The sequence below is a fragment of the Melanotaenia boesemani genome, chromosome 9 (genome assembly GCF_017639745.1).
Source record: "Melanotaenia boesemani isolate fMelBoe1 chromosome 9, fMelBoe1.pri, whole genome shotgun sequence".
Taxonomy (NCBI): domain Eukaryota; kingdom Metazoa; phylum Chordata; class Actinopteri; order Atheriniformes; family Melanotaeniidae; genus Melanotaenia; species Melanotaenia boesemani.
Window position 1 is genome coordinate 23321752 of NC_055690.1, and position 13445 is coordinate 23335196.

Below are 13445 nucleotides of genomic sequence, written 5' to 3' on the forward strand. Positions count from 1 at the left end.
CCCTACCAGGAACCAGGGTCTTTTCAGGGTTTCTTCTTCTTGGTCCCCTCTATTTCCACCTAAACAACCCTAAAAATTGCTGTTATGGAGGTTGTAATTTTGAGATTATCTGCAAACCCAAGTGTAACGGCTGAGTAAGAATTATTCCCAGCATTTCATGTCCACCCATCTGTCTCAGTCATCTCAGGTAAAAGTTAGCTAAATCTGTTAACTCTGAGTCGTTCTAGATGTTACCATTGCAGTCACAACATTTAAACTCAGACATTTACATCTGCAGGAGAAGATATAGCACAAACAAAGCCAGAAGGAATGAGAAGAGGGAGCTCCAGGTGTGGCAAGAAAACTGTAGGGGAGTAGCCCAAACTAGTTGAATAAGTGGAAGCAACAAACTCAGCTGCCTCGGTATGCCTGATCCTGTTTGTGTTTTATGTTGTTATTGTCTAGTCTTGGACGGGTTGTACTGGAAACACAAATTTCCCTGAGGAATTCCAAAGGGATTAGTAAAGTATTTCTGATTCTGATTCTGATTTATTCATCCAATTTGCGTCCAGAGTATACACAAAGTATTTCCAGAAGAGCAATCATACATCTCCTCTTTCATACACACTCTCTCTCCCCAAAACAGACTGCTTATAGTAACAATTAAAACACATCTGTTCTAATTAAGGCTAAACCATTTTCTCCCACTTGGTCTCTCCCACTGAGCTACTCTGCAAAATTATACACACCTGTAGCTCTGAGGTGCTGGGTTGGCCACTCCCAAACTCCTAGCTTGGAATATGGGTTTAAACACAGAACAATGTTAAACATGAATAGAATGACATATGCCACACACTTTCTACACAAATAACCACAGGATATTTTGTATAGCAAGGTCACATAACAGAAAAAGAAGAAATAAAGTCTAAACAAATAGTAAGGACAAGTGGTGAACAACTACAGACTCACCCACTTTGTCACAAAAACAATTAAACTAATCTCATTATTCTCTGATTGTTTCTTTGTACTGATTGTGCACTTCCATGTATGTGTGTACCGTGGAGAGCAGAAAGCTCTAACTAGGAGTAAATCAGAAACATAAAATCTAAACATTTGATTGTCACTTATATCTTAAAGCCCAAACTCAAGTGCCCAAAATTTGCAGAAATGAATTATATCAATAGATTTTGACAAGTGAATTCATAACAGATGATGGAGCGCCAAAAACAATAAATAAGCGAAGAAGCACACATGAAAAGTTTAGACAACTAGGCTGGACAATACAACATGAAACACACCTTTGTCCACTTTATATTTTAGTGCTTTCTATGGCAGAGCACAGTTAAAGGGAAACAACAACAAAACCACAAACACAACCAGTAGCAACCCTGTTTTTTTTTTTTCTCCTTTTTACTTATTTATATTTTTCCCCCTTTCACAGCACTTTGTGCTACATTCATTTCTGTATGAACGGTGCTGTGCAAATAGTCTGATTGATTGATTGAATGACATGTTTCTAAATACTGCCCCCAGATGGCTGCAAAATGCTTCAACATTGGGACACAGCTGAGGAAGTTGACAGAAGCAGAACTCACAGGCATGTCTTGACCCTTATTTAGCCTTATCTACCTGGTACCGTGCAGCAATGGAAAAGCAAACGTCCTCAAGAAGAAAAAAATTAGGCTCTCAAAACTAGATTATGTAAATCGCACAGACGTAACCTCAAGGTGGGAACACATGAATGAGAATTTTAATTTATGCTGCTACGTCCATTTTTTGTATAGAGTCTTTGGCTTCAGGTCCTCATCTTTACTATCTTGGTTCAACTTCTGTATCCAAAGAGTTTTGATTCAATAGACAGCTTTGTCTAGCTAAAGAACAAGCCAATAACCCTTGTGTACGGATTGCTTTTCTGGTCTTGTTTGCCACTGAAACTGCTTCGTGGTGAAAGCTTAATTTATCTATCCATACACACTGATTCCTACAGCACATTTGTTCTACTTCAGCAGATTTCCTTATCATACACACATGCTGGGGAAAACATTGGTAGTTGTGTCTGGCCCATTGATGCTTTGATTTGTGGAATGAAGAGACTGAGGACTAAACAGACTTCTCTGTTGTTGGAAAACACAAACACGCTTGTGCAATGTCTGTCATTGATAATATTCATAGATGAGACAATAAATATGTGGATAAAGATTTTTAATGGCTATCAGGTTTGGTATATTTATTTACAGGTGTGGGAAATGTTTAAGTCATTCAGATTTATAAAAGCATTAAATAAATATTCAGATAGATCAAATGTCAATAAAAACAATTCATGTGATGTTTCTTTTCATAGATTGAAGAAAACCAACTCCCTCTTTCTGCCTGGACTAATAACTAATATTAATATAAAAATACTTTCACATGTTTAGAAATGATTGCGTAGAGTAATCCATGAAATAGATCAGCAGTGTGCATATGGTTTTTGTTTTTGTGTGTGTTTAGACATGCCACCACCATCTGTGTCTCATTACTGCAGAGCCACCTTTCAGGTCAGAGTGATCCCCATCGGGCTGGCTGACTGTCAGACACTTAATCACTCTGCACTCGAAGACAGAAACATCATCAACAGCCAGACACAGTCTGGATTAAATAAATCACTGAACACTTTATCAAGTTGTGTCATTTAATAATTACTTCCAGTCCTCATAGATTAACATATAAGGCTCTTAAATAGCAAACAGAGCCAATTCTGAGTTCAGTATATTCAGTAAAAGCCAGTAAATCCAGAAAGACCCAAAGAGCTGGACTAAGTTGAACTTGTGTAACAATGCAGGTCCATCTTCAGATAAGTATCTGATGTTGTTCTTTTTCAAAATCTTAAATCTTTCCGGACGGTAGAAACCAGATGAGACCTGTCAAAGGCATTTTCTGCAGAGAGTTTAAACTCAAGTTTATAGTGTTTCATTCTTTAGAATGACTAAACGAGTGAGTCATTCTTTACTGGAAAATACAGAGAAACAAACACCCAGACAGCTAGGATATCAGGGCACCCATGCACACTTAAGTATGCATAGTGTTCACATGCAGGCACACACACACACACATTTTCTAAGTGAGGCTGTTGCAAATGTTATCTCTCACTCTGAGTTCACTCTAAGGACAGATAATTACACACACAAACACACTTTCAATGTTTAGTTCATTTTACAATTTTGTTTAAATGTGTGTGTATGTGTGCAATCTTTGGAGTGATTAAATTTCAGAAAATTATCATTTTTTCTATGCAGCAGTAATCTAACTTATAGATCTCATGGCTTCCAATTACACCCCAAGAGTTTTTTTTTTTCTCTCAGTGTAGGTCTGCTTGTGGTTTCCAAAGTTTCTAGGAGTAGAGTAGGAGTCAAAGTTTAGGCTTGTATCCTGTGGAACCAGTTTCCTGTCTGCTTGCAGACCCTCTTTTTGTTGTTATAATCACCCTTAAAACTGTATTTGCTAAAGCTTGTAATTTGAAAAGCTAAATCTTCATCAGTTTTCATCAGTGCTGGCTCATCAGTTTTTGCTATTTTTACACACCTGACTACTAACACTGCATCCAGATAGTTTTACTCTTGTTATATTTACATATACTAACTGCATACGCTTTTATGCTAGACATGTAATCTTTTTTCCTTTTTTTCTTTTTTTTACTGTTGTTTTCCAGTTGTGAGGTACTGTAATTCTTTTACTTTTGTTCTATTATAACTGTGTTTTGCTAGTACCGCTGCTTAAAAAGTATTACATAGATAAAGCTGGATAGCTCTTTAAAATTAACTTACTCTGACATGCATGTTTTTTAAATAATTCAATCATATGTCTGTGTTGTTTTTCCTGCTTAAACAATATATTGTTTAATTTTTTTATAGTGTAATTTCATTTTAAAATTCAACAACTAAAGCTCAGCAACTAAAGCACATATAAACAGATGAAGGGAAATAACAATCCTCTGTGTCAATAAAACAGATGAGTGTTTTTATAAATGTTTAAATTTTTAGAGCAAGAACACAAGTCATTTTCTTTACAGCAACACAAATTCTTACAACTCAAATAAATAATGAAAATAAACCCATAAAGAGGGCCAAACCCAAACAGAAAATAGTTTAGGCTTTTATTCACTTAGATATCACTGTGCAAATACTACTAATATAGGAAACAAAGAGAACTTGTGATTAGTCAGCTGGGTCTACCCTGCTATGATTTTAGAAGCTCCAAAATTTTCAGAATAGTTCCTGCATAGACAAAAATCCTTAGGTTAACCAAGTAAAATAGATCATAAGTACATTTTCTGACTTTATAATTGCAGTGATGTTGCACTACACAGAAAATCATAATCTGTCTTTATATTGAACATTATAATAAATAGTGCAGGGCCAGCCCTAGCCTCCATGGGGCCCTAAGCAAAACTTCAGTTTTGGGGCCCTCTGTTACTGTCTGTAGTAGATAATAATTAATTATTATTCACATTCCTACCATAAACTTATTTAATTTACTAATCTGCCATTATGTTTTTACTTATAAAACTAGATGTGAGAACTTTTTGTTGTTGTTAGATTGTAATCGGCAGTGATAAAAGAGATTTCCAAACTTAAAATTCTACAATTAATATTGAGCAACACTCCCTGCTGACCTCGCAGAAAGCAATACATAAAGCATCTACACAGTTACAGGAGGTTGTTTGCAGCATCCTTTTATCAGCCAGGAATTATTTCACCCTTCTATTGTTTTTAACCTGAATGGGAATAACTTGTGTTTCATGAATGCCCCAGAAGGGCTTATATTCAAAGACATTAGGCAGCTGTGACACGGGTCAGGACTGAACACATCTTTCTTTATTTCTTAGCACGCAAGTGTCTCCATCATACAAGTTCCCTGTAACACAAATCCAAACTATGGTTCCACTTACATAACACCGCCTCTCCTAAGTAAGAACCACCCAATTTAAATATGTTCTTTATCTCACCATTAACAGAAATTATTCATACTCTCAAACTTGGGCATTTTTGGTTTCCTTTTTTTTCTTATCTTTCTTTCACAGTCCACTGTGAACATTTCAGCCAGAACGCTTTTTTTTCTTTCTTTTTTTTTAGAACAGGAGGCTGTGGCACTCTGTCACATATGGTGTGTTGGTCATGTTTGTGTAAACCATTATAACTTGTGTTTTAAGTAAAGTGTGCATGTTTGTCAGTACTTCTTGTCTCAGTGTTCTGCACCACTGTCCCATGTCTCTTTTCTCTTGGAAGCCAGATATTCTGACCCGGCAGACATGGCCACGAAGGCCTGGCTCTGTGATGCATATTGTAGTTGCGTTGCTGGTTTTCCTTTGTTTTCTTCTCTTGCCTCCTGAATCCTCTGATATTGGGCCAGTGGGGTTGTAGTGACACTGGGAGCTGTGGTCCTGTTGTACGTAGCTGTCGTCCCATGAGGAGTTGTGAGGGGCAATAACCACATTGCGGTGGTGTCACTCTGTAAGCCATCAACGTCTGTAGTATATTCTCTCCTCCTTTCCACAAGTTTTTAACAGTGGCCACATCCCGTTCTGCTTCTCCGTTAGCCTGCAGATATCCAGGGCTGCTTGTAGAGTGTGAAAATCCATAATCTTTGGAACAGTCTCTGAATAAGTCACTGCTGTATTGAGGGCCATTATATGAGATAACAGTCTCTGGAATCCCATGTCAACCTAATACATCAGTGCAGCGACAACTGTTCCTGCTGATGCAAAGTTAAGGTGTGTCACCTCAATGTATGTGACACGTAGTCCTCTACCAGCAAATAAGTCTTTTTCTCCCAGAGGAACAGGTCTGTGGCTACTCTTTGCCATGGTATTTGTTGCACTGGTGTGGTCAGCAGGGGCTCTCTTTGTGATGCTGTGATGTTGTGAACATGTGTTGCAGCTGTCCACCACCTTGTTTATGTGTACCGAAAATCCTGGCAACCACACAGACTGCCATGCTCTTGCGCTGCATTTCACAATTCCTTGATGACCACTGTGAAGTTTTGTAAGGACTTTTTGTCTCATGCAGGAAGGGATCACTATTCTTTGACCTCTCAAAAGTAGCTCTCCTGCTACACTGAGGTTTTCTTTCTTTGGGCTGTATGGTGCCAGCTCATCTAATGCCTTGGTGCTCAGCAGGGCTACTAGGTGCTTATGGTCAGTTTCTAACTTGAACCTCAGTCCCTGCAGGTAAGGGGCGAGTCACTCACATGCCCATCACACTGCTAAGAGTAAATATGGGGGCAGTACTCTGGGTGAGCTCAGTTCAGTTTTGAGTCTCTGAAGTGCTTCTTTTTATGGTGTTCCCCAGCACCATTCATTTTTCTCACTAAGAAAAAATGCAAAAAAAAAAAAAAAAAAAAATAGCATATGTGTATGACGCAAGGTGGGGTAGAAACTTGACTAGATAGTTTGCCATCCCCATTATTCTCCAGCATCTCCACGATCGCTCTCACCTTGTCGGAATCAGTTGTTACGCCGTCTGCAGAAATGCGGTGACCCACAAACATGATATTATCTTTTGCAAACTTGCTCTTTTCATTAAGGTTCAGTCCCATCTCTCTCAACCTTTTCAGGGCCTGGTGCAGTTTGGTGTTGTGCTGCTCCATATCCTCGCCATGCACCACAATGTCATCTGCATGACAAACTTTTCCTTCACGCCCCTCCAGCATCCGTGACATGCAATGCTGAAAGAGCTCCAGGGCTGATGGTATCCCAAAGGGCAGGCGACTGAATGTGTACTGCCCGAATGGGGTGATGAAGGTTGTCAGGAGCCTGCTCTCCTCTGACAATGGGTTTGCCAAAATCCAGAGGTCACGTCCAGTGTGGTGAACACCTTCCCTTCAGTCAGCATGGCTAATGTGCCGCGAGTATGTGTCTCTCTCTGTGCATCCATATGTTCGAATCATCCACCATTCATTGTAACTTTACTGCCTTTACTTTTAAAGTAAAGGCAGTAACGTATGGGGTGGAAAGAGCATATGGGACCTCACCTGGCTCTAGCTCAATGCTGTATCTTTAATCAAGAGCGTAATTATTTACTTTGAGAGCAAGATTTCTGGTTTTCATGCTCAAATATCTTGCACGCTTTCAAAACTCTGATCTCTTGATTAAAAGTAGAAAAATACCCCCATATGTATGGCTCTTTTAGATTCCCCAAGCCTGAACAAACAGTGGGGTATAGGGCCTTAAAGTCCTCTCTCTGCGACTCAATCTCATGAACGCACTTTATCAGATTCATAGCTGTTATTGGCTTTGACATAAATGCTCTGTCTTATTCTCTTTATTTTGCAGCTCACCTGTGAAGCATCCTTGCGTTTTCAGTTTTTGTCTATTTGGTCCAAACAGCACCTTCCATGGCACCTGTAGGGCCCCATGTTTCTCTCTAGAATATATGCTGCTTGGTATTGCAGTGACACATACACCTGTATCTTCTTTCAAGATACAGTTATCACCATTTAATTGCAGTCTCTTGACCCATTCATCAGTCTCTGGTGAGCCCATTTCTCCTAAGAAGGCAAAATTATCTTCCTCTGCAGTGTTAATCTGTGATCCTGCAATGTGATGAACACTGCTTGCTGACCTGCATTTTTTTCCCCCTTTTTATGATGTTGTCTACATTTAGCACTCAAACCGAGGAAATCTTTCCATTCATATTTCCTTAACTGTCCACATCTGCTGAGCTCAAATGATTTTTTTTTTTTTTTTTGTTTTATCCCTAACTGCCTTCCCTCATCTCGAGCTCTTTTTATGTATGGCTTTGACCTATATATATATATAAATTTTGCAATTTGTCATCTGTTGGTCTTATCATTTAAATAATTGAAAGCACAGAGCATAATTGCCCCATTTGACCTCTCCTGTTACCACTTTGGTAGACTTATGCAGCATCGCTCTTGGATGATTTATATGTACTACTGCCTGATGGTCCATATTCTTTCAAGTGTCTTGCAGTGTTAAATTTCTGATATATCTGCATGTCACGATGACATTGGCTTCATCATCTTAAAAAGCACAGCAAATCCCTCCACTTCTCCATTTTCTACACATTGCACATTTGACTGGCAGTTTGCCAGTAAAAACTGAAACTGAGAGTGAGGATTACATCATTGTTTTTATCTTCTTTTCTTATTCCATATATAGACTTCTTTGTGCCCGCCTGTTACATCTATTCAGTAAAAAGAAAGTGGATTGTGTGCATATTTGTGTGCCTGCATGTTTGTGTGTGCATACTTTTGTATAACACACATACTGACATCAAATGGGCGATATTTCTTGTCACAGGCAAATAGTAGAATCTACTAAAAATAGTCTTCTGTTTTCTTGCTATTTAAAAATCCATCTAATAAATATATAATGGAAATTTCATGCAAGAAAAGATAGTTAACATGTTTTTAATTATGATGTAAAGTAATTGCATGTTCAGAGTAGTTTGATTAATTATTTACTTTGAACGTCTTTGTGAATGTATGCAGGATTGTATTTGTATTTGGTATACAATACAAATCAGCTTCATGTTAGTTACTGTAACACATCCCGTAAAAATAATTAAATAAAATAAAATGGTTAATCAGCCCTGGTCTAAAGTTGATGTCACATGTCATGTTTCAAATTCTTATCAGAATTGACATTAAGCTACCAACTTTAAAAGTCAAAATAGAAACAAAATATTTTATGTCCATAAGCACATTGAAATTTCATAGATTCAGAATTAAATCAGATAGAAGATTGTGCATTTGTGCATGTTTGCACAGGACTCTGTTGTATCTGTGTGTGTGTGTGGACAAATGCATTCATCTGTGTTTGAGGATCTCTCATCTCCCCAAAGACAACCATGCCTGGCAGGACTACAGATGGAGTGTCTGGGATAGCCTGAAGTGCTTACACACACAGACTCGCATATACTCATTTGATTTTATAGGACATTACACTGGCTTCCATTCATTTTCCAAACCTTAAATGGCTAACTTTTGCATATTACCCTAACACATACCCTAACCCCAAAAAACGTCATACAGGGACATTGCATAACATAGAAATCAGTGGCAATGCTTTTAAATGAACTTGTTCTGCCACATAAAAGTATTTCCATAGTTATGTTGACACATTTATTATCATAAGGCATTGGATATTATTTTGGAGAATCATACCAAAGAGGGTGAATACATGCAGCACTTTTTGTATTTTTTGTTTTGTTATTTTACTCAGCCAATTCAGACTATTTTGTGATGGTCCATACATTGAAAACAAAAGAAAAGATAATCCAGACATGAAATGGGTGACAGCAGGGATGAACACTTTTGCAAGTCTCTGTAGGTCGGGGCCCCAAGCATATGTAACGCTTGGAATAAGCACACAAACTGAGCATAATCACTGAAAATGATCATAGAAAGCAAGACCTCTTTCCTTAATAATCAACATAGGAAGATATACAGTATTATTCCAGTAGCAGAATCACTTTGCATGCACACAGTCTCATTTTATGTCATGGTCATTTAAATGTACTGACGAGTTCAAGTCGAATTCCTTTTTTAATTTAAGATAAAGATGTCATACTTGTCTAGAAGTATGATGAATTCTAATGTCTGTATATAACAACTGCAGTCGTGATAGATGAATCATCACATTACCATTAATTCCTCTTTTGGCAGTGTCAGAGTGAAGTCCAGCCATTTCACATTCACTGGTAGATCCTGACCATGTGGAATTAATTTAATTCATGCTAAGCAAAGTACCACTTATATGAATCTCCAGTAATGTGGTCATAATTAGCAAGAGTAATTCACAATTCCATCACACATGATTGTGCTGGCTTGTCTTGTGTAGTTTACTTTGACTGTTCTCTGTTACGGTCTGTGGAAGTTAGTCTTGGTTCTTTCCTTTATAAATTTCTCACTCTTGTTTTGTTTGTAGTTAGCTTTTACATTATATTTCATTTTTGTAAAGTTTATACCTTTAACTATTCTGCCACAGGGGTTACTGTACATGCAGTCATAAAACAGCATTCATTTAATACCTGAGGTAACGTAATAGAAACATAATTTGTAGTAACATTACATTTAGCTTTTACTTTTTATTACCTTTTTTGTTTGTTTAAAATAAACAATTTAGCTACTTACATATTCACCCGAAGTTGGAATTTGGTTGTTATAAGGATTAAAGAAATTAAAATAATCTGATATTGCTAATAAAATGTCCAAACCATTCATACCACCACCCATGAAATATACAGTCTGACATTCTTAGTTTAATGAAGTTATATTACAGAAGATTCAAAGCACAAGACCCGTACAGTAAAAAGAATAAACTTTACAAAAGTCTCTGTAGAGGAAAAGCAAAATGACCTCAAAAGAACAGTACAAATAAAAGTACTCTCAAAAATAAATAATAGAAATAATCTTTAAGCCAGACCTCTACACATAAATGACAGAGATGAATCTATGAAGAGGTAAATTACTCCTTAATGAGGAAAGAGACAGAGATAAATATGCTGGTAGCCATGCATGTTAAGTTAGATACACACATTGCTGCACTGCTAATATTCAAAGATGCTACAACACTAACGTGTTAAAATCTAATTTTGCACCATTTCCCTGTTTTTCCCTTTATTAATGTAACTGTGCAATATAAGTATACCGTTATGACAATGTTATTCCCTGTTAGCACAGATCTCGATAATAGTTGCAAATGCGAAAGTCTGTGCTGTTATGATATTGCCTGCATAATATTATATAGAATAGTTACTGAACTCATATTATTTAGGATAAAGAGAAAACAAGTTATCTGGTATTTAAAAATACCTAGCTAAAAATACTCAGAAATTAGAAGTCACAGGTCTGCAGCAGCTACTGCAACTACTTCTGTGGTTGGTCAAAAGATTTCTGGACTAACTTGTATCATAGCTCAGTGTTGAAAGTGAATAATACTGGGCGCCTGAATTTACTCGTTTTCTCTGCATTGTTATATATTATCAGGAAAAAGTGAACCAATGTTTATTCAGTCTCACAAAAAAAGTGGATTTTTACTTGTCAAAATTCTGGAATTATGTGAATCTTTAGGAACAAAATTATACTTAGTATTCAGGGTTAAATCCAACATGAGGATCTTGTCTATATAACATTTCTGTCCTGCTTGTTCACACAAGCAAACTTCTTTTGTCTCCTTTTCTCCGCGTATTGTCCTGGCATCACTTGTTTGTGGGAATGAGAAGTGGGAATGAATCGTCAAACTGTTACGTTTGTGAATAAAAAGGATGTGTCCATTGCTCACGTGTGCCAGTTCATCGGACTTGGTATCTGTTATTTGCCACCACTCTTCTTTACTATGCTCTCCACACGAAATAGTCCATCTTAATATAATCCTGAATGAAAAACTTGGTCATCCAGATACACTTTAATCTTTTTCTTGTAGTCCATGAAACCAGATGATAAAAAAGTCAGTGCAGCAAAGTCTCACAGGTTTTCTGTGGATGATGAGCAGCTTTACCCTTCTTCAACATCTAGCACTTCTCCAATAAACGTCACTGTTTAGAATCTGCACACACACAAGCAGAAAAAAATAACACATTCATTAAGACAATGAGTTACACTAAGACTGACATTCACTATCAATGTTTCATAATTTATCTTTTGATTTCTTCATATTTTTGATATAATGGATTGCCAGAAACAATCAATAAGAAAATATCAATAATTTGTTTAGAAATGTATTGCAATGACATCTCTACTCCAATTAACTCATTAAATGCAACACTTCTAGATGTGCATATTCACAAACGTCAAACTTAAGTATTTTTTGTTTCTTTCCTCATCATTAACCTTGTTCTGACTTCTGCTTGGGGGATGTCTTAATTCTTATAGTATTTGCAGCATTAATGCAAGACAAAAATTATCCAGGGCACAAAGATAATTTTTTTTTCCTACTTTTTATGTTTTCTGCCAACTAGCATGTTATTTGAAGAGATTGTTTTTGAAAAAACAAACAAAATAAACAATCAAGAACTGCTAGATGCATTTCAATCAAGCCCAGAAACAAGAAGAAAGCAAGAAATACAATGTTTAAAAACCTTCTGTTACTGGGTTTCTATCTTTACATTCAGGATATGAAAGACAATTGTCTGCACAACAAACAGTTATTGTCCATTTCATTCTCACCTGTTGGTTGAATATCTTGGGTTTGAGCTGAAACTGTAGCAAGCAACCACAGTGGCAGAACAGGGCAGACTCATCTTTTCCTTTATTTGACTGTGTCATTCTCATCATCAGCAAAATGTTAGGATTTAAAGAAATCTAAATTTCTTCCAGGTTGGTGGGTAGACGTATGAACAGATTCCAGATTTCTTCTTCCTTTAGGGTTGGTTCCAAAAACCTGAAATAGTTTTTTGGCTAACTATAGTGGCTACAAGCCTCAAAAAAATAAATAAATAAATAAACACTGTGCTGCTTGGACAGTGCGGGAGTCATTTCAGGCAAACTGCATATGGTGGTGAACTGTCACCTGAGCCTTGATCAACCAAACAAAGAGCACAAACATGCTCTGACTTAAGTAAAACTATTCTGATCATGGCATATTATGGTTGCAGGTATGAAGCCATAATGATAAATAATATACAGTAAATAATATAGTTCTGTCTACTTGTGCCAAACTTGTCCTCAACAATTTCCGGACTGCATGATTACTGGTGGAGAGGTTTATTACATTTATATTGAACAGTATGTGCAGAGTCAATTAACTTCACAAAATAATAGAGACTTAAGATTTCCAATAAATCAAAGATGCTGAATGGAATATTTTGTGATAAAGGTCTCAAAATGTCAGAAAGTATTAAGAGAAATATTGTAATCTCCAACTTAAAACTGAGCCATTTTTACACGAATAAAAACATGAACATGACACTTTGTATTAATCATACAAACTCTTTCCTTTTCTCTTGTAACTATTGCTGCTCATGGTTGACCGACTTTTCTCTTGTCATTTTGTCTCTTTGAAGTATGAATTATTACGATTTGTACTCCCAATTCGCCAATACACAGAGGCCGATAATAAGCACTGTTCTTTCTGTCAAACATCCTCGTCTTCATGCCGCCTCTTTTATTCTTCCGCTGTCCCATCTCATGCATTTTCACACATCTCGTCTCTCATCAAATGTCTCTTTGTTGTTTTTATTTTGTCATGTGTTTTATGGTACGAAAGAAAAAAATTGAAAGTGAGAATTTTTAGATTCATTATTTTCTTTTCTCTTCTGAATTTTCCTTTTACTTCAGTTTTTACTCACTTTCTTGTGCTACTGGTAATTAACATTTTAATTTTCACTCAGTTCTTTGTGTCTTTAATTTCCATCAGACTATATTTGACACACCTGAGAGTTATATTCTGTTGCAAAATCATCCTTAATTAATTAAGTTAGCCACAGCAATCTAGTCAACAGGCCTTTGGGGATGGTCTTCCCTGT

General features: G+C 36.8%; 1 long non-coding RNA gene across 1 annotated transcript; it reads right to left on the reverse strand.

The window, feature by feature from the left end:
• Positions 1-10680: 10680 nt before the first annotated feature.
• Positions 10681-13205, reverse strand: LOC121646558. Its single transcript, XR_006011657.1, has 3 exons — positions 12521-13205; positions 12148-12490; positions 10681-11527 (listed from the first exon to the last, which is right to left on the reverse strand). It is a non-coding gene; the product is annotated as an uncharacterized LOC121646558 (long non-coding RNA).
• Between the last annotated feature and the right edge of the window lie 240 nt (positions 13206-13445).